At 42.7% G+C, this 26293-nt stretch overlaps 1 pseudogene; it reads left to right on the top strand.

Moving 5' to 3' along the window:
* The first annotated feature begins 871 nt into the window (after positions 1-871).
* LOC111160123 lies at positions 872-16264 on the top strand (annotated as a pseudogene).
* The last annotated feature ends 10029 nt before the right edge of the window (positions 16265-26293 follow it).

Here is a 26293-nt window from a genome sequence, read left to right on the forward strand (position 1 = left end):
CAGTGACTTGGTAGCGGCGGCAGAGGAAGGTTGCAAACTGCAATCGGAGCCGGAGCCAGAGTCCGGGGCGGGATAGCAGGGGAGGGGTGTATGTCTGAGAGGGCGAAGGAGGGAGCGCAGGGGGAGGGGGTGACTCACGGCCGCGCCCCCTCCGGCGCGAGGCCGGCGTGGAGAAGGCTTGAGCCTCGGACCGCCCGCCCCGAGCGCGCCCCACGCGCTAGTGCGGGTCCACGAGAGCCACGCACATCGGACATGGGTCTCGCCCTAATTTCTCTTCGAGAGCTGGACTAAGGGGAGGCTAAGATTCCAAACGCCCCCAAATGCCTCCAAAGGGAAAAGGTACTGGGGGTGGGGAGAGCGCTTCAAAGCCCGGCCCCCTGAAAGTTGGCCTCGCCCATTAACCAAATCACTCAACTTCCCTAGCCGGTTGGGTCACTTGGGGGATTTTTCTCTCTGAATGTGAGTGTTTGTGTGTGTGCGTGTGTGTGTTTTTTGAGGAGGAAGGTGTTTGCCTCATTCTTAGGCCACCTCAGTTTCCCCGGAAACCCTTCGAAACCCCATAATTCAGCTACCCTGTCGAGGAACCCGAGCCCCAGAGACCGCGTGAAATCGCACTGTCTCCGGCAACTTCCTCCTCCAGACCCGGCGCCGGCCCGGCCTCTCCGGGGGATTTGGCTCAGGGCGGGGGGCGGGGGCGGTTTCCAGCCTGGGAACAGTCCCGAAGCCCGCCTTTTCACTTCCACCGCGGGAGGGGCTCCCGCACCTGTCGCGGTCCCCTCTGCTGCCCCCCACGGCCGCCTGGGAGAACAGCTGCCTTCCCTTCCACAGGAGTCACCGCGCCGTCGGGGCGGCCGGAGTTCCCGCCGCTTTAATGCGGACCCACACCAGCTACACGGTCCCCACTACAGGCGCTCACGCCTTTTCGGGCGCCTTCCAAGCCCGGGCTCGCGCTGGAAAGGGGGGCGCAAAGAGGGCAGCAGAGACTGCGTCCAAGAACGGCACGGACACCTGGCACCTCCAGCACCAGCTCGCAGATCCTGATGTCCCACGCGCAACGCGAATGGCTGGCTGCCCCAAACCCTGCCAGCCTCCGGACGGATCCGATGGGCGCCCCCTGGTGCCCAACGGGCGGCAGTGAGGCCCCACACGGCGTCGCATTTCAGATCTCTAAAATTGGCATTCCGGATAAGCCTGAAATCCAGAGACCCTAATTATTTCCCCAAGTTTCCAGCCCGAGACCCAGACCTTGAAGGTGAAAGATTTCGCCCCTACTGAGACAGGGCTTCCGCCTAGAATTCTTTATAAACTTGTTCTATATTGATATGCACCCAGAGCGCCCATTCTCTACGGGAGGCTTACCTTTGCCCTCAGGCGTTGGCCTTGCCCTGGACGCTTGCATAACAGTCATAATAGTAATATCAACAGGGAAACATTAACATATACATACATATATCACTTCATTTGCAAACGTTTCCCCAAACTTAGATATTTCAGTTAACATAAACTTGTGGGGTGGGCAACATCACTTGATTTTACAGAACTGGAACTGGAAATGGGTGAATCCTTCAAGGTCACCCACTCCCCGACAGTGAATCAGGTGTATCAGGAGAGGGAGCTCAGGGTTCTGCGCTCAGGGTTTCTTCCCTCACAGAGACTGGAGCTTCATCTGCTCAGAATCAAGTTCTCAGCAAACTGAGCTAACATCATTTTCAGGGGCCTTTCCTCCCCCCCCCAAAGATTTTATTTATTTATTTGACAGAGAGAGAGAGAGAGAGAGAGAGATCACAAGTAGGCAGAGAGAGAGGGGGAAGCAGGCTCACTGCTGAGCAGAGAGCCCGATGCGGGGCTCGATCTCAAGACCCTGAGATCACGACCTGAGCCGAAGGCAGAGGCTTAACCCAGGCGCCCCGGGGCCTTTCCTTTTATTAAGCACCCACCTGATGTTCAAGGTTCTGGTTATGAAAGAGAAAACCCTCTTTAGTTTCTTTGTAAAACAGTTCTATCAATCTATAAGGTTGTTTTTAGAATGCAATGAGAAAAGGCTAGTAGAGCACTTAATTACAGTGTCATGCTGGTCCTTTAAGAAGCCTTCAGTTAAAAAAAAAAAAAAAAAGCATTCAATGAGGGGCAACTGGGTGGCTCAGTCTGCTAATCCACCAACTTTCAGTTTCCTCTCCAATCATGATCTCCAGATGGTGGGATCCAGCTACCCTTCTGGCTCAGTGTGGAGTTGGCTTCAGGTTCTTTCTCCCTCCCCCTCTCCACCTCCCTCTCTCAAATAAATAAAATAAATGAATTTTTAAAAGATTTTATTTATTTATTTGAGAGAGAGAGAGCAGGCACAAGGCGGGCGACAGAGGGAGAGGGAGAAGCAGACTCCCTGCTGAGCAGGGAGCTGGACCTGGGGCTCAATCCCAGAGCCCTGAGATCATGACTGGATCTGAAGGCAGATGATTGGGGTGCCTGGGTGGCTCAGTTGTTAAGTTGTCTGCCTTTAGCTCAGGTTATGATCCTAGGGTCCTGGGATCAAGCCCCTCATCGGGCCCCTCGCTCAGAGGGAAGCCTGCTTCTCCCTCTCCCACTCCCCCTGCTTGTGTTCCCTCTCTCACTGTCTCTGTCAAATAATAAATAAAATCTTAAAAAAAAAAAAAGCATTCAATGAAGGCTACCTGTATTTATTCCCTCTATGAGCAACCCCACTTTCTCCCTCTCCAACTAGATCCCAGGGTGTGTTTGCTGGTATATATTTTTATACTTAGAGAGATATCATGCTAAGAATCAGGGATATGAACACTGGATAAAGTGGATAAAGCTGACACACTTAAGTGGCCATTTGCGTTAGGTGCTGCCCTCACTGCATAAATGAAGAAAGGGAGACTTTATTTACAACAGGTCTCTGCCTTATCTTTCTAGCATCCCTTATCTTTCCTTACTCTTAGCTGATGACTGGTTCTTATTTTACTGTGAAAATAGAAATAATCAAAAGAAAACATAGCTATCTTTCTACCACCAGTCTGGCCAATTTATCTCCATCCTCTTTTACATACTAGGACTTCCATCTTGTTACAATGAATCATTCTTGCTTCTGTTTAAGCCAACTGTCTCCTCCCATTTCCATCCCTCACCACCATGCCCACCTTCCTGTACCTCAGTCTATAGGTATCAGTTCTGTATCTCAGTCTATTTCTTCTTCCCTTTCTCCTATATTATCAAATTTTCTACTAGATCTTTCACATTAGCATACAAATGTGCAGTAATATCTGCCACCTTAAAAATAAAATAAACTTCCGGGACAATTGGGTGGCTTAGTCGGTTAAAGTATCCGCCTTTGGCTCAGATCATGATCTGAGGTCCTGGGATTGAGTCCCACATCCTGCTCCTTGTCCGGTAGGGAGCCTGCTTTTCCCTCTGCCTGCCATTCCCCCTGTTCGTGCGTACACACTCTCTCTCCTTGATAAATATATAAACAAATCTTAAAAAAAAAATAAAATTAGGGGCACCTAGGTGGCTCTGTGGGTTAAAGCCTCTGCCTTTGGCTTGGGTCATGGTGTCAGGGTCCTGGGATCGAGCCCCTCATCGGGCTCTCTGCTCAGCAGGGAGCCTGCTTCCTCCTCTCTCTCTGTCTGCCCCTCTGCCTACTGGTGATCTCTGTTGTCAAAAAAAAAAAAAACCTTTAAAAATAAAAATAAATAAATAAAACTTTCTTTGATCTCATGGCTTTCTAGTCTGTTGCTCCTAAATGCTGCAAGATATTCTATTTTTTTCTTAAATTTTTAAAGATTTTATTTATTTATTTGACAGACAGAGATCACAAGTAGGCAGAGAGGCAGGCAGAGAGAGAGGGAAGCAGGTTCCCCACTGAGCAAAGAGCCCGATGCGGGGCTCGATCCCAGGACCCTGAGATCATGACCTGAGCTGAAGGCAGAGGCTTTAACCCACTGAGCCACCCAGGCGTCCCTGCAAGATATTCTATTATGTGGATCCCTATGCTTTATTTGTTCACTAGTCCAGTAAGTGCCTTCAGCTTCCTACTACCCCAAGTGATGCTGCATGTGGACATTTCTCCTTTAGTTCTGTGGTAATTTCTTGTGCATTTTGAGCTCCATGCTCTCTGGAATGTCACACCATCAATGGTGGGATTTCTATATCTCAACTTTCTTGCTTGCCAACACTTAATGTTATTCAGGTTTCCAATTTTCTCATTTGCCATGAATTTAAAATATCTCCTTGAATTTCTTTAATTACTAATATGTTTGACATCTTAAATTTATTCTTACTTTTGGTTTTTCTCTTTTATGAATTGTCTCTTTGTTTTCCTTTGCCAATTTTTCTATAGGAATTCACATTTTTAAAAATATTTATTTATTTGAGAGAGAGAGAGAGAGCCCACGGGCGAGCGTATGAGCGGGGAGAGGGGCAGAGAGAGAGGGAGAAGTAGACTCCCCGCGGAGCAGGGAGCCTGAGCCTGATGCGGGGCTTGATCCCAGGACCCCAGGATCATGACCTGAGCTGAAGGTAGATGCTTAGCCAACTGAGCCACCTAGGCACCTCATTTTTTTTTTTTAAAGATTTTATTTATTTGACAGACAGACAGCTAGAGAGTAAACACAAGCAGGGGGAGTAGGAGAGGGAGAAGTAGGCCTCCCACTGAGCAGGGAGCCCTATGCGGGGCTCAGTCCCAGGACCCCAGGATCTTGACCCAAGCTGAAGGCAGATGCCTAACAACTGAGCCAACCAGGCACCCAAAGGATTCCCAAATTTTTTACATTGATTTGCATCAGTTAATTGTAAGTTTAGATATTAGTCCTTTGTTGATTTTAGACATTGCAAATATCTTTTCCCAACTTTTATTATTAACTCTGTCAATATTGTTTAGTGGACAGATATCCTGTTTTTTGGTATAATCTAATCAATTTTACTTCTTATGGTTTGTGATCTTGATTTTTTTTTTACTTTTTTCCCTTTTATTTATTTATTTGACAAAGAGAGCGAGAGAGCACAAGCAGGCAGAGCAGCAGAGGAAGAGGGAGAAGTAGGTTCCCCACTGAGCAGGGAGCCCCATGTGGAGCTCGATCCCAGGACCCCAGGATCACCAACTGAGCCACCCAGGTGCCCCTGATCTTGATTTTTTTTTAATCTTGATTTTTTTTTAAGATTTTATTTATTTATTTGACAGACAGAGATCTCAAGTTGGGGGAGAGGCAGGCAGAGAGAGAGAGAGGAGGAAGCAGGCTCCCCACTGAGCAGAGAGCCTGATGCGGGGCTCGATCCCAGGATGCTGGCATCATGACCCGAGCAGAAGGCAGAGGCTTAACCCACTGAGCCACCCAGCAACCCTATCTAGTTGGTTTTAAACTCTTCCTCTTCTTCTCCTCTTTCCCCTCCTCCTCCTCCTCCCCTTCTTCTTCTTCCTCCTCTTCCTCCTTCTTCTTCCTTTTTCCTTCTTCTTCAAAAGGGAGAGGGTGAGGACAACAGAGGGAGAGGGAGAGAGAGAGAATCCTAAACAGACTCCATGCCCAGCTTGGAGCTTGACTCGCAGCTGATCCCACAATCCTGAGATCAGGACCTGAGCCAAAATTAAGAGTTGGTTAGGGCGACCAAATCACCCTTAAAGATTTTATTTTTAAGTAATCTCTGTGCACAATGTGGGTCTCAAAGTTACAACCGCAAGATCAAGAGTCTCATGCTCTACTCACCGAGTCAGCCACGTGCCCCAAACTATTCTATTTTATGTATTTTGAGCCTATATTGCCAAGCATATTTATGTTAGTTATATTTTCTTCTTTTCTTTTTTTTATCATTATATAATACTCTCTCTTTGGCCCCACATATTTTTTTAAAGACTTAGTTATTTATTTGGGGGGGGGAGGAGCAGAGGGAGAGAGAATCTTTTTTTTTTTTTTTTTAGATTTTATTTATTTGACAGAGAGAGAGAGAGAGAGATCACAAGTAGGCAGAGAGGCAGGCAGAGAGAGAGAGAGAGGGAAGCAGGCTCCCTGCTGAGCAGAGGAGCCCGATGCGGGGCTCGATCCCAGGACCCTGAGATCATGACCTGAGTCGAAGGCAGAGGCTTTAACCCATTGAGCCATCCAGGCACCCCTCTTTTTTTTTTTTTTAAAGGTTTTTATTCATTTGACAGAGAGAGAGCACAAGTAGGCAGAGCAACAGGAAGAGGGAGAGAGAGAAGCAGGCTCTCCACTGAGCAGAGAGCCTGATGTGGGGCTTGATTCCAGGACCTTGAGATCATGAAGGGAGTCGAAACGAAGAGTCTGATCCTCAACTAACTGTGCCACCCTGGGTGCCATGGCCCCATAATTTTTTGCCTTGAATTTTATCACACATTACATTTAAAAATTTTTTATTTTAAGTAGGCTCCAGGCCCAGCATGGGTGTTGAACTCATCATGACCCTGAGATCAATAGTTGCATGTCCCACCGGCTAATCCAGCCAGGCAACCCCCCCTTTTTTTTTTAATTAAAAAAATAGGGGTGCCTGGGTGGCTCAGTGGGTTAAGTCTCTGCCTTCGGCTCAGGTCATGGTCTCAGGGTCCTGGGATCGAGCCCCGCATTGGGCTCTCTGCTCAGCAGGGAGCCTGATTCCCCCTCTCTCTCTCTGCCTGTCTCTCTGCCTACTTGTGATCTCTGTCAAATAAGTAAGTAAAATCTTCAAAAACATTTTTTCTTTTTAGAATTTTATCACATATTAAAACCCCAATTTACTTTTGGTTTATTTACTTATTTATTTATTTTTGCCTGGCAAAGTTTTTCCCTTGATCACAAATTGAGTTTCTAGGGAAGCCATTTCTAAGATGGACAGTAGAATACAGGCAGTCTATTACTGAGTGCTCTTGGGATCAACACTTAAAGGAAAGAAAGGGGGGCGCCTGGGTGGCTCAGTGGGTTAAGCCGCTGCCTTCGGCTCAGGTCATGATCTCAGAGTCCTGGGATCGAGCCCCGCGTCGGGCTCTCTGCTCAGCAGGGAGCCTGCTTCCTCCTCTCTCTCTGCCTGCCTCTCTTCCTGCTTGTGATCGCTCTGTCAAATAAATAAATAAAATCTTAAAAAAAAAAAAAAAGGAAAGAAAGGAAGCAAGATTGGACAGGAGAAGGAGATTGCTCAGCAGTCACAAGGCTTCAACTCTGAAAAAAGGTTAATGTCTCACCCTCTGTAGAGCAAGTGTTGTACCAAGGCACGTGACATACTTGCCACCTCCTGCTCAACCAGTCCATGTTGCATGATGTTATCAATGTAGCAGATCCATTTGGGATCTGTGAGAGATGTCTAGCCGGTTAACTCTCTTCAGATCATTTAATGACAGAGAGCAGAAAAATAAACAGAGCCCTGGGGTAAGACTGTAAGTGTACAGTGTTGCCTTTTACAAGTGAACGTGAAGGGTTTCTTTTCTTTCTGATAGGGATGGAAAAGAATGTATTTGCGGATCAAGGGTTGCATACCATGTACTTGGGCCCCTGCTAATCTGCTCTAGCAATGAGACCATGTGTGGCAAAGCAGCTGCAGTTAGGGCTACTACTTGGCTGAATTATATAGTGGTTCACAAATATCCTCTAGTACCTGGTTTTTGTAGGGGCCAGATTGGTGGATTAAATGAAGATATGATGGGGACTACTACTTTTGCCTTCTTCCCCCCCCCCAGTTCAGTGGTCTTTTCTTCTTCATACACCTGTGATGAATTCATAAAGGAATGGGTTCCAGCAGCTCAGTCCCCTTTCCACACTTGTTCTCACAAAGTATGCTTCTCTGGGTAGCACAAGCAGGTGCTTCCCAAGTACCTTTTTCATTTGCTTCTTTCTTGATCATTTTCCTTCATACACTTCAAGAAACTGTCTCAGCTCTTAGAGTGCTTATTATGCTCAATATGTATATTAATTCTCTTGACAAGAATCTAGCCCTTAATTTGTTTGTTTACAACAATGCAGAGCATGCTGGGTAACAACATAGACTTCTCTGGTTTTGCCATGGTAACATTTGTGGGGTGTTTCCTTTTTTCTTTTTCTTTCTTTCTTTCTTTTTTTTTTTTTTTAAGATTCAATTTATTTACTTGACAGAGTGAGAGAGAGAAAGAGAGAGCGAGCACAAGCGGGAGGAGCAGGGACAAGCAGACTCCCCATAGACCAGGGAGGCCCACGTGGGGCTTGATTCCTCATGACCTGAGCAGAAAGCAGACGTTCATCTGACTGAGCCACCTGGGCGCCCCTTGCAGTGTTCCTTTATGAATAGTGCCCATTTCCTTAATGTCTACAATATCATATTTCTTTTAGATTCACATGTTTGTGGCCAAAGGAACAACTCTATGTTTTCTAAAAGGTTTATTTTCTAAAGATAAAATCTTAAAATTATTTTTAAGTAATCTCTACATCGAAGGTGGAGCTCAAACTCACAACGCTGTGATCAAGAATCATATGCTCTACGGATTGAACCAGCCCGGTGCCCCTACTTAAAAATAAAATCTTTAAAAAATAAATAAAATTTAGGGGCGCCTGGGTGGTTCAGTTGTTGGGCATCTGCCTTCAGCTCAGGTCATAATCCCAGCATCCTGAGATCGAGCCCCGCATCAGGCTCCCTGCTCAGTGGGAAGCCTGCTTCTCCCTCTCCTACTTCCCCTGGTTGTGTTCCCCCTCTCGGTGTCTCTGTCAAGTAAACAAAATCTTAAAAAAAAAGAAAAAAATAAATAAAATTTAAAATTTACTTGAAACAGATACCTTCTTAGGAAAACAAAACTTACCTAAACTGATCAAAGAAGTAATAGAAAGTTCTGGATGGTCCCATATCTGGTAAGTAAACTGAATACGTAATTTAAAGCTTTCCCATAAAGAAAACTATAAACCCAGATGGATGTATTACTGAATTATTCCAAACACTTGGGGAAGAAATAACACCAATCTTACAAAAACTTTTCTAGATAATAAAGAAAAAGAAAATTTCCAGTTCATCTTGAGACAATATAACCTGAAGAAAAATTTGAATTATATATAATTTAAATATAAATTTAAATTACAAAGTCGGGCAAGTACAGAGCCCTCTCTCATAAACTTTGATGTGAAAATCCCACACATAATAGCAAATAGGATCTATCAATATGTTAAAAGACATTAAGAAACATTATAATCAGCTGGACTTTATTTCAGTAATTCCAGTGTGTTTTAACATTGGAAAACCAAACAATACAATTTACCACATTAACAGAATAAAAGAGAAAAATCATGTAATCCTCTCCATAGTTGCAGAAAAAGCATTTGATAAAATTCAACACCCACTGATGATTAAAAAACTTATTAGCAAACTAGAAATGGATAAGACTTTAAAAATTTTTGATAGAGGGTATCTACCAAAAACCTACAGCAAATATCATATACATCTAAGGGCAAAATATTGAAAGTTTTCTCCTGTCTTAGAAAATAAACAATTGGGGGCACCTGGTTGGCTCAGTGGGTTGGGCCTCTGCCTTCAGCTCAGGTCATGATCTCAGGGTCCTGGAATCGAGCCCCACATCAGGCTCTCTGCTCAGCGGAGAGCCTGCTTCCCCCTCTCTCTCTGTCTGCCTCTCTGTCTACTTGTAAACTCTCTGTCTGTCAAATAAATAAATTAAAAATCTTAAAAAAAAGAAAATAAACAATTGTTACACCCTACAATGTGACTAAACCTCAAAAACATTGTATTGAGTGAAAGAAAGCCAGACATACGTGATAACATATTGTATGATTCCATTTATATAAATGATCCAGAATAGGTAAATCCACAAAAAATGAAAAAGTAATGGTTGCCAGGGACTGGAGATAGGGGAATAAAGGGAGTGATTTCTTCATGAATATGGGGTTTTATTATGGGGTGATTAAAATTATTTGGAACTAGATAGAAGTGATGATTGTACAGTATTGTAAATAAACCGAATGACACTGAATTGTAATTTTTTTTTCTTGGGATGTCTTTTTCTGATTTTTTTGTCAAGGTAATGTTGGTCTCATGGAATGAGTTAGCACATTCCCCCTCCTCCTCTTTTATTTTCTTTTTTTAAAAGTTTGAAAGGATTGGTATTAATTCTTAAAATGTTTGTAGAACTCAGGGGTTCCTGGGTGGTTCAGTTACTTAAGCATCTCCCTTTGGCTCTGATCATGATCCCAGGGTCCTGGGATGGATCCCCACATCTGGCTCCCTGCTCAGCGGGGAACCCGCTTCTCCCTCTCCCTCCTCCACTCCCCCTGCTTGTGCTCTCACTCTCTCTGAAATAAACAAATAAAATCTTAAAAAAAGATGTTTGGTATAATTCACCAGTGAAGCCATCTGGTCTTGGACTTTATTTTTGTTGGGAGGTTTTGGTTACTGATTCATTATCTTTGCTTGTTATAGGTCTGTTCAGATTTTTTATTTCTGCTTGAGTTGGTTTTAGTAATTCCTGTGTTTCTAGGGATTTGCCCATTTCATGTAGATAATCTAATTTGTTGGTGTAAAATTGTTCATAGTATTCTCTCACGGTCTTTTTTATTTCTGTAAGTTTGGTAGTATTATCTCCACTTTTACTTCTGATTTTTAGTTATTTGTGTCTCTTTTTTTCTTAGACTAGCTAAGGTTTGTTTTGTTCTTTTCGGAGAACCAACTTCAGGTTTCATTTATTCTCTTTATTATTTTTCTATTCTCTAGCTCTGCTCTAGTACTTATTATTTCCTTACTTCTGCTAGATTTTGGCTTAGTTTGCTCTTCCTTTGCTATATCTTCTTCTTCTTTTTAACCTGTAAACAATGGAGGATTCTAGAGTTTAGTCCTTGGTCTTAGAGTTTGATCTTAGGAAGAGGGGAAGATCCAGCAAAAAGGACAGAGAGCCCTTGTTCAGTGAAGTAGGAGGAAAACCGGAAAAGAAGATGGTCTCAGAAGATAAACAAAGAAGACCTAATAAGCAGGCACAAATACTGCTGGGAGGGCAAAAAAGTTGAAGATTGAGAGTTGAGCAGGGATTTGACCACATAAGGAGGTGTTTGATGACCTTAACAAGACAAATTGTCTCACATGGTAGGGATTACACTTAATTTATAGTGGGTTGAAGAGAGAATGGGAGAAACTATCAAAGACTACTAAGGTTGTTTTTTTTTTTAAGATTTTATTTATTTGACAGAGAAATCACAAGCAGGCAGAGAGGCAGGCAGAGAGAGAGAGGAGGAAGCAGGCTCCCTGCCAAGCAGAGAGCCCAATGTGGGACTTGATCCCAGGACCCTGAGATCGTGACCTGAGCCGAAGGCAGAGGCTTAACCCACTGAGCCACCCAGGCACCTGACTACTAAGGTGTTATCAAAAGAACTCAAGAGCCAAACTGAAGAAGCTCCCAGTGTAACCATCCCAATTTGACAGGAATAATAACCACAATGGAACACCTTAAATAGATTTAAATCCATGAATTCATAGTGTTACTTTTAAAAAAATACTAGTCATTGTAAGATGATAGGGAACCAACCCACTATTCTGAAAACTCTGGATAAAGTAACAAAAATTTATCTTGCCTTGCCAACTATTACTTTGAGGGGAAGTTCTTCATTATAAAAGTATGACAGCTGGGGTACCTGGGTGGCTCAGTCAATTAAGTGTCCGACTCTTAGTTTTGGCTCAGGTCATGATCTCATGGATTGCGAGACTGAGCCCTGAGTCAGGCTCTGTGGTCTGCAGGAAGTCTGCTTGATGATTCTCTCCTTCTGGCCCTCTCCTCCTCACTCATTTAAGATTAAATGAATCTTAAAAAAAAAAAAAAAGTATGACAGCTAATACATGAAGAAGGAATGATACAACGAGAATACCAGAATTTTGGGCAACAATAGTTGCTAACATCACAAAAAGAGATAACCAGATATTATATAGCTCCTGATGTAAGAAACTCATCACCTTCTATGAGGTAGGCTTACTAAAATAATCAAATCTGAATCTTTTCCTCTCAACCCAATACCAATTTGCAAGAAATTCATAAAACAGGAAAGACACCACACAGCAAAATCCAGAATGCAGAAAATTCTATCAGCAAAATCTAGAAATGGGAAATTCTATAGGATAACAATTTAGTGTCTTCAACAAATAAATTGCAAGAGAAAAATACCCCATAAGATTCATAGATGATCATTTGTGTATTTCTCCTTAATATCTCCAGGATAGCAAATGCCTGAGATAGTCATCATAGGATTGGGGCACAGTAAGATAAAAAAAATTTTTTTTAAAGATTTTATTTATTTATTTGACAGAGAGAGATCACAAGTAGGCAGAGAGGCAGAGAGAGAGAGGGGGAAGCAGGCTCTCCGCCGAGCAGAGAGCCTGACGCGGGGCTCAATCCCAGGACCCCGAGATCATGACCCCAGCCGAAGGCAGAGGTCCAACCCACTGAGCCACCCAGGCGCCCCCCCCCCAAATTTTTTTTTAAGTTAGAAATTTTTTTACTGGGGCGCCTGGGTGGCTCAGTGGGTTAAAGCCTCTGCCTTCAGCTCAGGTCATGATCCAGGAGTTCTGGGATCGAGCCCCACATGGGGCTCTCTGCTCAGTGGGGAGCCTGCTTCCCCTTCTCTCTCTGCCTGCCTCTCTGCCTACTTTGATCTCTGTCAAATAAATGAATAAAATCTTTTAAAAAAAAAAAAGAAATGTTTTTACTCTCTTTTAAAGCATACTAAATTTCTTCTTGTAAAATTAGAAAATCTGGGGTGCTTGGCTGGATCAGATGGAACAGCCTGAGCCTTGAGCTTGGGGATGTGAGTTCCAGCCCCACATTGAGTATAGAGATTACATAAAAATAAAATCCTTAAAAAATTTTAAAAATCTGTTTATATATCTCAAAGGATATGTAAGAAACTGCCTATATGAAGGGAAACTGAATGCAAGATGCCATTGTACATTTTTTGTACTTTTTATGTTTTATTCATGTTTTATGTAATCAAAATACAAAATAATTGGAAAGGGAAGAAGGAGGGAGGGAGAGAGGAAGTAAGGAAGGAAAGAAAGAAGGAAGGAAGGGAGGGAGGAAAATCTTCAGACCAATTATATTTCTCTGAAACTTCTACCTAGTACACTTAGTTCTACCCTCTGGTTGATCACCCTTTTATATAACAACCCTTCAGATCTTCGAATATGTCCCTCCTTTCCCCTTTAGTTTTCCTTTCTCCAGCTAGATGTCTGCACATCCTCCCCTTATTCTTCAGGTGACTTGATTAACAATCCCTTCTCTATTGCACTGGCCTCTCTTCGCCGTACATGGACCAGTTGTCAATGTGTGTTGTCCAGGATTGAATAACAGATTACAGGTGGGACTACCATTTAGCACATCCTGAAGACTATGTCCATTAATTGAAACAAAGAGTAAATAAAATGACTCAGCAATTCCATTCCTGATTATATACCCAAGAGAAATGAAAACACGGCTCTCCACAAAAACTTGTGCATGAATGTTTATAGCAGCATTATTCATAATAGCCAAAAGATAGTGAAGGAAACCAAAATGTCACCCTAAAATATACCTCTTTGACATGAAGTTATTTTGAACTAAAGGCAATTTAGAAGCAGCAAACACATAAAAAGCTCTCTCTCTCCCCTTCTTTTCTGCCTAAAGGCAGAATATAAATTCTTTACTGGAGATGCTCTAGACTCTTATCAGCCCAGAAATGGCACCAGAGAAATCAGCAAACAATCCTCACTCCATTAGTGTCCTCCCATATGTTTACCTTCCCACCATTTGCTGCCCTTAGAAGCCAAAAACTCTTTTCCTCTGTCCTCTCCTGTCATTTTCCCATAAATTTCTTGCTCTTTGTTGAAGATGCTATATTAGCCAGGTTCTAAGCCACCACTTTGAATTACTTTTCATTGAGGTTTCTCCCCTCTAATGAGTGCTGCATGTGTTAAAAACTAGTCTGTTTTATCTTGTTAATCTATCTTTCTTGTTAAAGAGCTCCAGCTGAGAACCTAAGATGGGTAGAGGTAAAGTTTGCCTCCCCTACAATGGAAACAACCCAAATGTCAATCAACTGAAAAATGGATAAACAAAACTTTATATATCCAGACAATTGAATATTATTTGCCCATAAAAAGAGCATGGGCACATAAAAAGTAATGGGGCATCTGGGTAGCTCAGTCTGTTAAGTATCTGCCTTTGGCTCAGATCATGGTCCCAGGTTCCTGGGATCAAGCCCTAGGATTGCTTCTCCATCTCCTCTCCGCTCATGCTCTTTCTCGGTATCTCTGTCACTGTCTCTGCTCTCTCTCTCTCTCCAATAAATAAATAAATAAATAAATAAATAAATAAATAAAAGCTTTAAACAAAAAATGTCAAGATTTGAGACCCCTGGCTGGCTCACTCGGAAGAGTGTGTGATCCCAGAACCTGGGGTGGGATCCAGCAGGAGCCCCACACTGGATATAAAATTTCTGAAAATTAAATTAAAAAGAGGCATCTGGGTGACTCCGTTGGTTGAGTTTCTGACTTCGACTCAGGTCATGATCTCGGGGTCCTGGGATCAAGCTCCAGGATGGGCACCCCGCTCAGTGGGGAGTCTGCTTGTCCCTCCCCTTCTGCCCCTTCCCCCTCTGGTGCTCTCTCCATCTCTCTTTCTCTCTCTCAAATAAATAAAATATTAAAAAAAATTAAATTAGGGGCACCTTGGTGACTCAGTTGGTTGAGGGTCTGATGCTTGGTTTCAACTCAGGCCATGATCTTAGGGTCACGAGATCAAGCCCCAGGTTGCTCAGTGTGGAGTCTGCTTGGGATTCTTTCCCCATTCTTCTCCCTGCCTCTCTTCTCCCCTTGCTCTCTCTCTCTCTCTCTCTCAAATAAAATAAGTAAATGAAATCTTTTTAAAATAATTCATTAAAATTTTTAAAAATCTTTAAAAAGTAAAATAATAATTAAAGGGAAATTTTTTTTAAGTAAAAACAAATGAAATAAGAGGTTTCAATAGAAAGTGACAAATAGTAAAGACAGACAAGGAAGATATAAAATCCTTGGGTCGAATAACATGGAGGACATTAGGAGAAGGAAAGTAAAGTGAATCAGAGGGGGAATCAGAGGGAGAGACAAGACATGAGAAACTGTGGACTCTGAGAAACAAACTGAGGGTTTTGGAGGGGTAGGTGAGAGGGGAGGGATAGGTGAGCCTGGTGGTGGGTACTAAGGAGGGCACATATTGCATGGAGCACTGGGTGTGGTGCATAAACAATGAACCTTGGAACACTGAAAAAATAAAATATAAATTAAATAAAATCAATCCTTGGCTCACATTTTTTTTTTCCTTAGGCAACTTCCTTTGAGCATTTTCAAGGCCTCCACTAACAGGTTAATAGAAATCTCTGATAAAGAAAACTAAAGCAAAGGGACAGAAAAAAAAAAAAAAACCCGAACTACAAAGAAACAAACAAAAAAATTACTCAAGAAGATTTTCCTGAGGGGCGCCTGGGTGGCTCAGTGGGTTAAAGCCTCTGCCTTCGGCTCAGGTCATGATCTCAGGGTCCTGGGATCGAGCCCCGCTTCGGGCTCTCTGCTTGGCAGGGAGCCTGCTTCCCCCTCTCTCTCTGCCTGCCTCGCTGCCTACTTGTGATCTCTCTCTCTCTCTGTCAAATAAATAAATAAAATCTTTATTTAAAAAAAAAGAATATTCTTCTGCCTTAAAAAAAAAAAAAAAGATCTTCCTGAAATTAAAAATGTCAAAACTACATATTAAAGGAATACAAGGAGGGTAGGATTGGTGGCTCAAATTCCAATTGTGGCCACTACTTCCAGCCCAGAATAGCCCAGAACAGCAAGAAGAGGTCGGCCAGTCATTCCCACAAGGGCAGGAGTGCTGGGGGTTATAGTGCCAGGAAAAAGAAAAAAGTGTCCACCACCAGCTTTAGGCAGGGTATCAGCATGGAAGCCATGAGTGAGAATAAAATGGTGCCCTCTGATTTTAGCACAAGACCCATGGAAAACGCTGCCAAGCCATTGCCATTGAAGGACCCAAACTTTGTGCACTCTGGCCATGGTGGCGCAGTAGCTGGCAAGAAGAACAGAACCTGGAAGAACTTGAAACAAATTCTCCCTTCTCAGAGGGCATGGCCATGGCAACTCCAGTACTGATGCTCCTCCATCCTTTAAACCAGCCAAGAAGTCTTCTGATGTTTTAGGCCTTCTTGCCAACTACACAGACCCCCAGAGCAAGCTGGAGTTCAGCACCACTGAAGAGTTTTCCTGTACTCAGAGGCTACCATTCAATGTCACCACTGACTATGTGTCACTGAGGAAGGCCACAAGTGTCATTTCCTGAGCCTTGAGAAATGGAGACCAAGTGGAAAGCTGTTTCAAAGGCAAACTTTGGACTCACGATTTTCTTTTATGGAAGCAAACCTATTTTGTCAATTTGAAAATGTCAGTGCTGTGGCTTGGAAAAAAATGTTTGGTTTTAACTTAAGGGTTCCCTCCCTCTCTTTTCCCTTTAAGTGTGATATTTCCTGTTGAATTAAATTACACTCCAGTTGGGGGCACCTGGGTGGCTCAGTGGGTTAAGTGTTGGACTTTGGATTTTCAACTCAGGTCATGATCTCAGAGTCATGAGACTGAGCTCTCTGTGGGGCTCCATGCTGCGTGTGGAGCCTGCTTAAGATTCTCTCCCCCTAAAAAAAAAAAAAAAAAAAAAAAGATTCTCGAAAAAAAAAAAAAGATCCTGTCTCCCTGGGTGCCTGAGTGGCTCAGTCGGTTATGCGTCTGCCTTTGGCTCAGGTCATGATCCTGGGTCCCGGGAACGAGACCCACATCGGGCTCCTCACTCAGTGGGGAGCCTGCTTCTCTCTCTCCCTCTGCCTGCTGCTCCCCTTGCTTGTGCTCTCACTCTCTTGCTCTCTGTCAAATAAATAAAATCTTTAAAAAGAAAAAAAAAAGTGTCTCTCTCCCTTTCCCTCTGCCCCCTCCACACCCACTCCCACTATGATGCTTGGGTGCTCTCTCTCTAAAAAAAAAAAAAATTATACTTCAGTTGTTGCCTCAAGTAAATTGTTTGACAAGAAAAAAAAAGAACACAGAAGGTACCTAAAATATTTACCTATCCAAGACCAAGGCATATTCTAAGTTATTAGAGAGAGCAGGTGCAGGTGGGGGGGGGTGCAGAGGGAGAGAGAGAATCTTAAGTAGGCTCCACACCTAGCACAGAGCCCAACATGTGGCTGGATCTCAGGACCCTGAGATCTGACCTGAGCCAAAATCAGTCATTTGCTTAACTGACAGCCACCCAGGCGCCCCTAGGCTTTAAGGAAAAAATATCCTTTAACCAGACAAAAAGAGAATAGACTCTGGACACCTGGGTGGCTGAGTCAGTTAAGCAACTGACTGATTTCAGCTCAGGTCATGATCTCAGGGTTCTGGGATCGAGTCCCACATTAGGCTCCTTTTTTTTTTTTTTTTTTTTTATTTTTATTTTTATTTTAATTTATTTTATTTTATTTTTTTTAAAGATTTTATTTATTTATTTGACAGAGAGATCACAAGTAGGGAGAGAGGCAGGCAGAGAGAGAGAGGAGGAAGCAGGCTCCCTGCCGAGCAGAGAGCCCGATGCGGGGCTCGATCCCAGGACTCTGAGATCATGACCTGAGCCGAAGGCAGCGGCTTAACCCACTGAGCCAGCCAGGTGCCCCATCCTTTTTTTTTTTTTTTTTAAAGATTTTATTTATTTATTTGTCAGAGAGAGCAAGAGAGAAGGAGCCCAAGCAGGGGGAGCAGCAGGCAGAGGGAGAAGCAGGCTCCCTGCAGAGCAAGAAGCCCAATGCAGGACTCCATCCCAGGACCCTTGGATCATGACCCAAGCCAAAGACAGACACCCAACTGACTGAGCCACCCAGGCATCCCATCCACATTGGGCTCCTTGCTTAGTGGGGAGTCTGCTTCTCCCTCTGGCCTGCTCTATCTGCTCTCCCTGCTTGTGCTCTCTCTCAATGACCAATAAATAAATAAATAAAATATTTTTTTAAGATTTTATTTATTTGACAGACAGAGATGACAAGTAGACAGAGAGGCAGGCAGAGAGAGAGAGGAAGGGAAGCAGGCTCCCTGCTGAGCAGAGAGCCTGATGCGGGACTCAATCCCAGGACTCTGGGATCATGACCTGAGCCGAAGGCAGAGGCTTTTAGCCCACTGGGCCACCCAGGCAGTCCTAAATAAATAGAATCTTAAAAAAAAAAAAAAAAAAAGCATAGACTCATAAGGGACAAATTAAATACTTTTCAGACTTGTCTGAAAACAATGCTTTTGCAGGAAGAAAATGAAGTTAATGTATTTTAAATATTTAAGAAAAGGACATGTGAGCCAAAGCAAACTAACCTTCAACTATAATGGACAAAGACAAACTAATATCAATATGCAGGAACTCAGAGAATATTGTCCCCATGAGCCCTTCCTAGGAAATCCACTGGAGGGGCGCCTGGGTGGCTCAGTGGGTTAAAGCCTCTGCCTTTGACTCAGGTCATGATCCCGGGGTCCTGGGATCGAGTCCCACATCGGGCTCTCTGCTCAGTGGGGAGCCTGCTTCTCCCTCTCTCTCTGCCTGCCTCTCTGCCTACCTGTGATCTCTGTCTGTCAGATAAATAAATAAAATCTTAAAAAAAAAAAAAGGAAATCCACTGGAGAATACAATTCAGACAACCAACTGTCTGGAGAGACATCAACATAAGGGCTCTGAGTAAACACTGTAATATTAGTTACTTATAGAACTGAGACTAAATGAAGGTTAAAAGAGAAAGTATATTATGTAATGGCCATATGATCTGAAAAGGTAGATATTATAACCATAAGAAAATGGCAAGAGAATGAGTATAGCACTTGCAAAAAAAATATATATATATATATATATCTGTTTTGGTAATTGGTGGAGGTAATATTACTAGTTATTTTGAGACTAATGTGTAATGTGGGATAAGGCAAATGAGTAACCGAGATATTCTAATTCTTTCATTTCTGTGCCTTTGGGAACCATGATTTTTTTATTTTTTAAATTTGTTTTAATTTCTTTTAAAGATTTAATTAATTAATTTATTTAAGAGAGAAAAAAGAGTGCCTGCTGAGGGAGAGGCAGAGGGGGAAGGAGAGAGAATTTTAAGCAGACTCCCTGTGGAGTGCAGAGCCTGCTTCAGGGCTTGATCCCATGACCCTGAGATCATGACCCTAGCTGAAACCTAGAGCCACATGCTTAACCGACTGAGTCACCAGGTGCCCTGATTTTTTTTTTCTTTTTTAGAAGTCCAGGTACCTTGGAGTTTATTTAAACTAAGAGAAAAAGGTCATGTTTTCATGCAACACATATTATGTATATGTGACAGGGGCGCCTGGGTGGCTCAGTTGGTTAAGTGTCTGCCTTTGGCTCAGGTCATGATCTCGGGGTCCTGGGATGGAGCCCTGCATCGGGCTCTCTGCTCAGTGGGGAGTCTGCCTCTCCCTCTCCCTCTGTCCCTCCCCACTGCGCATGCTTGCTCTCTCTCTCTTACTCTCTCTCAAATAAATAAATAAAGTTAAAAAAAAACTTGAATTAGATCTAAAATGCCAAGTTTACTTTCTGAAGAATCTGCACAGAAGACAAAATATCATGTTGCTTGGAGGCTAAAGAGCATCCTGATAAAGAATGAATGAGTCAGCCTGGAAATTAAAGAAGAATTTTAAAAATTCATGAAAATGAAAATACAACTGTTCAAAATCCTTGGGATGCAGCAAAAGCATCTTTCTATATAGCACTACAAGCCTTCTTCAAGAAATAAGAAAGTTCTCAAATACAAAACCTAACCTTACACATGAAGAAGTTGGAGAAAGAACAGCCCATCAAGCATAAACTCAGCAGGAGAAGAGAAATAATAAATATTAGAGCAGAAATCGATGAAATAGAAACCAAAAGAACAGTAGAACAGATCACGAAACTAGGAGCTGGTTCTTTGAGAGAATTAATAAGATTGATAAACCCCTGGTCAGACTTACCAAAAAGAAAAGAGAAAGGACCCAAATTTTATTTATTTATGATAAATAAAATCATGAATGAAAGAGATCACAACCAACACCGAAGAAATACAAACAACTGTAAACATATTATGAGCCTCTATTTGCAAACAAATTAGGCAATCTGAAAGAAATGGATGCATTCCTAGAGACAGATAAACTAACAAAACTGAACCAGGAAGAAATAGAAAACCTGAAAAGACCCATAAACAAGGAAATTGAAGCCATAACCAAAAATCTATCAACAGGGATGCCTGGGTGACTCAGTTGTTTAAGCGGCTGCCTTCAGCTCAGGACATGATACCATCATGGGATCTTGATCCTGGCAAAGTCCTTCATCAGGCTCCTTGTTCAGCGGGGAGCCTACTTCTCCCTCTGCCTGCCATTCCTCCTGCTTGTGCTCTCTCTCTCTGGCCAATAAATAAACAAAATCTTGAAGAAGAAAAAAAAAAAATCTCCCAACGAACAAGAGCCCAAGGCTGGATGGCTTCCAAGGGGAATGCTATCAAACATTTAAAGAAGAATTAGTACCTATTCTTCTGATACTGTTTCAAAAAATAGAAATGGAAGGAAAACTTCCAAATTCTTTCTTTAAGGTCAGCATTACTTTGATCCCAAAACCAGACAAAGACCCCACCAAAAAGGTGAAGTACTCACCAACATCCCTGATGAACATGGATGCAAAAATTCTCACCAAAATACTAGCCAGTAGGATCCAACAGTACATTAAAAGGATTATTCAGCACCATGAAGTGGGATTTATTCCTGGGCTGTAAGGGTGGTTCAACATCTGCAAATCAATAGAAGTGTTACACTGCGTAAGTAAAAGAAAGGACAAGAACCATATGATCCTCTCAGTAGATGCAGAAAAAGCATTTGATACAGTACATCACCCTTTCTTTCTTTCTTTTCTTTAAGATTTTATTTACTTATTTGTCATAGAGACAGAGAGAGAGTGAGAGAGCACAAGCCAGGGTATCGGCAGGCAGAGGGAGAAGCAGGTAGAGGGAGAAACAGGCTCCCTGCTGAGCAAGGACCTCCCCCCACCCCATGAGGGACTTGATCCCAGGACTCTGGGATGACCTAAGCTGAAGGCAGCTGCTAAACCGACTGAGCCACCCAGGCGTCCCTACAGCATTCTTTCTTGATTAAAAATCTTCACAGTATAGGGATAGAGGGAACATACCTCAATATAATCAAAGCCATATAGGAAAAGCTCACAGGAAATGCCATTCTCAATGGGGAAAAATGGAGAGCTTTTCCTCTAAGGTCAGGAACATTGCAGGGATGTCCACTATCACCACTGCCGTTCAACATAGTACTAGAAGTCCTAACCTCAGCAATCAGACAACAAAAGGAGATAAAAGACATCTGAATCAGCAAAGAAGAAGTTAAACTCTCACTTTTTGCAGATGACATGATACTCTATGTAGAAAACCCAAAACACTCCACCCCAAAATTGCTAGAACTCATACAGGAATTCAGCACAGGCAGGATATAAAATCAATGCACAGAATCAGTTGCATTTTTATACACGAACAATGAGACAGAAGAAAGAGAAATTAAGGAGTCCATTTCATTTACAATCATACCCAAAACCATAAGATACCTAGGAATAAACCTAACCAAAGAGGCAATGGATCTGTACTCAGAAAACCATAGAATACTCACAAAAGAAATTGAGGAAGACACAAAGAAATAGAAAAATATTCCATGTTCATGGATTGGAAGACCAAACATTGTGAAAATGTCTATGCTAACTAGAGCAATCCACACATTTAATGCAATCCCTATCAAAATACCATCAACTTTTTTCACAGAGTTGGAACGAATAATCCTAAAATTTATATGGAACCAGAAAAGACCCTGCATAGCCAAGGAAATGTTAAGGAAAGAAAACCAAAGCTGGTGTTATCACAATCCCAGATTCTAAGTTCTATTACAAAGCTATACTCATCAAGACACCATGATACTGCCACAAAACAGACATACAGATCAATAGAGCAGAATAGAGAGCCCAGAAATGGACCCTCAACTCTATGGTTAACTAATCTTTGACAAAGCAGGAAAGAATATCCAATGGAAAAAAGACAGTCTTCGACAAATGGTGTTGGGAAAATGGGATAGCCACATGCAGAGGAACAAAACTGGATCATTTCCTTATACCATACACAAAAATAGACTCAAAATGGATGAAAGACATAAATGTGAGACAGGAATCCATCAAAATCCTTGAAGAGAACATAGGCAGCAAATTCTTTGACCTCGGCCACAGCAACTTCTTCCTAGACACATCTCCAAAGGTAAGAGAAACAAAGCCAAAAATGAACTAACTACTGGGACTTCATCAAGATAAAAAAAACTTTTGCACAGCAAAGGAAATAGCCAAAAAACCAAAAGACAATGGATAGAATGGGAGAAGATATTTGCAAATGGCATATCAGATAAAGGGCTAGTATCCAAGATCTGTAAAGAACTTAGCAAACTCAACACCCAAAGAACAAATAATACAGTCAAGAAATGGGCAGAAGACATGAATAGACATTTCTCCAAAGAAGACAGCCACATGGCTATAAGACAGATGAAAAAGTGTTCCATATCATATGGCATCAAGGAAATACAAACCAAAACCACAATGAGATACCACCTCACACCAGTCAGAATGGCTAAAATTAACAAGTCAGGAAACGACATATGTTGGTGAGGATGCAGAGAAAGGGGAACCCTCTTACACTGTTGATAGGAATGAAAGCTGGTGCAGCCGCTCTGGAAAACAGTATAGAGGTTCCTCAAAAAGTTTAAAATAGAGCTACCCTATGACCCAGCAATTGCACTACTGGGTACTTACCCCAAAGATCCAAAAGGGCACCTGTACCCCAGTGTTTATAGCAGCAATGTCCACAATAGCCAAACTATGAAAAGAGCCCAGATGTCCATTGACGGATGAATGGATGAAGAAGATGTGGTAGTTATATACAATGAAACATTACTCAGCTATCAAAAAATGAAATCTGGCCATTTGCAATGATATGGATGGAACTAGAGGGTATTTTTTTAAGTGAAATAAGTCAGTCAGAGAAAGACAATTCTCATATGAACTCACTGATATGTGGAATTTAAGAAACAAAACAGAGGATGATAGGGGAAGAGAGAAACAAATAAAACAAGAAAAACCAGAGAGGGAGAAAAACCATGAGAGACTCTTTAAAAAAAAAAAAAGATTGTATTTACTTATTTGACAGAGAGAGAGAGAGACCACAAGTAGGCAGAGAGGTAGGCAGAGAGGGGGAAGCAGGCTCCCCGCAGAGCAGAGAGCCTGACGGGGTCGCTGGAGGGGAAGGGGGAAGGGATGGGGTCACTGGGTGATGGACATTAAGGAGGGCATGTGATATAATGAGCACTGGGTGTTATATAAGACTCATGAATCAACAACCTCTTCCTTTGAAATGAATAATATACTATATATTAATTAACTGAAATTAAATTTTAAAAATCTTAAAATATAGTGTGTATATATATATATATATACATATATATATATTGCATAATGTGTATAAATCAATTTGTCAGATCCTCCAGTTAACAATCCTCCTTCTAGGAAATTTTTCACCTTTCCTAGATACCAAATGAAACATCTCCTTAATGATTTGCTGTTCTGCGTCTTCACTATAGTCTGTCTGGTAGAACTTGGAGAGCCATGGCTTCCCGTGGTTGTTGAAGATGAGGATTGCCTTGACCCAAACACTTAACAGACTGAGCCAACCCAGGTGCCCCAGGGTTTGAGGTTTCTAAGATGAAAGTTTTTTGGTGATGTCAAGGTTTAAGTTAAGATTGGTGGAGTGAGGAAAGATCATGCAGGACAACGTGGTTAAGAAATTGAAAGGTCAGGGGCACCTGAGTTGTTCAGTTGGTTAAGCATTCAACTCTGGGGTTTTGGCTCAGGTCATGCATGACCTAGGTGTCTTGAGATCAAGCCTGGCATTGCGCTTGGCAGTGGGCGAGGAGCCTGCTTCAGATTCTCTCTTCCTCTCCCTCTGCACCCCCCACTCCCGCCTGCTCTATGGCTGGGTGCACACACGCTCTTTCTCTCTCCCTCTCTAAAAAAAAAAAAGAGAGAGAGAGAATTATAATAAATAACATTGAACTTTACCAAAACCTTCTTTTGGGGGTTGGAGGAGGTCTCTCCTTGATAATCCTATGATTTTCTCATTGAGTCTATTAATGTGATAAATTACATTTTTAGATTTTCTGTTACTGAGTCATTCTTGCATTTCTGGGATAAACTCTACTTGATAATGATTTTTTTCAAATTTTATTTATTTGTTTATTTATTTTAGATTTTATTTATTTATTTGATAGGGAGAGAAAAGAGAGAGAAGAGCACAGGCAGGGGGAACAGCAGCAGAGGTAGAGGGGGAAGCAGGGTCCCGGCTGAGGAAGGAGCCTAATGCGGAACTCGATCCCAGGACGCTGGGATCATGATCTGAGCCGAAGGCAGATGCTTAAGCATCTGAGCCACCCAGGCGCTCCTATTTTTTAAAATTTTATTTATTTATTTATTTATTTACTTAAGATTTTAATTTATTTGAGACAGAGAGAGAGAGATCACAAGTAGTCAGAGAGACAGACAGAGAGAGAAGGGGAAGCAGGCTCCTTGCTGAGCAGAGAGCCCAATGTGGGGCTTGGTCCCAGGACCCTGAGACAATGACCCAAGCTGAAGGCAGAGGCTTAACCCTCTGAGCCACCCAGGCGCCCCTTAATTAATTTATTTTTTAATAATGATTTACTTTTACTTTTTAAAAGATTTTATTTATTTATTTGTCAGAGAGAGAGCACAAGCAGGGGGAGCAGCAGGCAGAGGGAGAAACAGGCTCCCCACTGAGCAGGGAGCCCAATGCAGGACTTGATCCCAGGACCCCAGGATCATGCCCTGAGCAGAAGGCAGATGCTTAACCAACTGAGCCACCCAGGTGCCCCAGTTCGTTACTATTTTTAACAGCCCTATTGAGGTATAGCTGACATACAGTAAAGTGCAAGCGTATAAGTTAAGCTCTGACATATGTATTTGAAACCATCATCACAGTCAAGATAATGAAGATATCTATGACCCTCAAAGTTTTCCCAGGAGCACTCATTTCTCTCCTTCCTTCCTTCCTTCCTTTCTTCCTTCCTTCCTTCCTTCCTTCCTTCCTTCCTTCCTTCCTTCCTTCCTTCCTCTCTTCCTTTCTTCCTTCCTTCCCTCCATCTCTTCGTTGCTTGCTCCACTAACCTGGCCAGCTGGGCACCCCTGAAGCACTTATTTCTAATGCATCCCTTGCATGTGGCTGCCTTGTGGGCACCTGCTCACTGGGCTGGACCCTATGGTGTGGGGGGGCTCATGGAGGTAGTGGTGCTGCCTTAGTTGTGGTCATGGGGGCTGCCACCTTCTCCCCCAGATTCCACTTATGGCTAATTCCTTCTCATCTGGGACATCCACCAGGACATTCTTGGAAGCCTTCTCTGACACCTCCAGATAAGAGCAGATAGATTCTCCTTCCGCGCTCTCCATTGCACTTACCCTCTCATTGGCCTCCTTTTATGGTTATGGATAGTTTGCCTCTCTTTCTAGATAGACTGCCGCAAGCTCTTTGAGGGCAGAGGCCATGCCTATGTTTGTTTAGCACTATATTCTCAGTACCTTGAGCATACTGGGCCTTCAATAAATACTTTTTGAATGAATCAGTTAATTAACGAAGCCATCAGTGTTTTTGGTGTTGAAGACACAAAGATGAATAACATTAGAATCTGCCCCAAATGGCTCACAGCCCTAATGGAGGGGCAGGCAGGTAAATAGATTCATTGACCTCTCTGAAGCAGGCACAAATGTAGGACTGGTTATCAGTTTATGCAGGGGACAGGGTCTGACAAGGTTTCAGGGTGGATGGAGTGCTTGAGTTAAGATAACCAGGATAGGTTCCAGGGCAGAGGTTTATGGCTGTCGTAGTAGATTAATGGCTCCTAAAGATGTCCATACCTTAACCCATGAACCTGTGGTGATGTTACCTACATGGCAAAAAGAACTTTGTAGATGCGATTAAATTAAGAATCTTGAGATGGGGAAATTTTCCTGCATTATCTGAGTTGGCCCAGTGAAATGACAAGGGTCCTTATAAAAGGGAGGCATGACTGTCAGGGAAATTTGATGTTATGCTGCTGACTTTGAAGATGAAGGAAGAGGCCCCAAGCCAAGGAATGCAGATAACCTCTAGAAACTGGAAAAGAGAAGGAAATGCATTCTCTCCTAGAGCCTCCGGAAAGAACTCAGCTCTGCTGGTATCTTGATTTTGGC

Source organism: Enhydra lutris, unplaced genomic scaffold, assembly GCF_002288905.1.
Source record: "Enhydra lutris kenyoni isolate GAN:26980312 unplaced genomic scaffold, ASM228890v2 scaffoldscaffold74, whole genome shotgun sequence".
In the NCBI taxonomy this organism is placed as follows: Eukaryota; Metazoa; Chordata; class Mammalia; order Carnivora; family Mustelidae; genus Enhydra; species Enhydra lutris.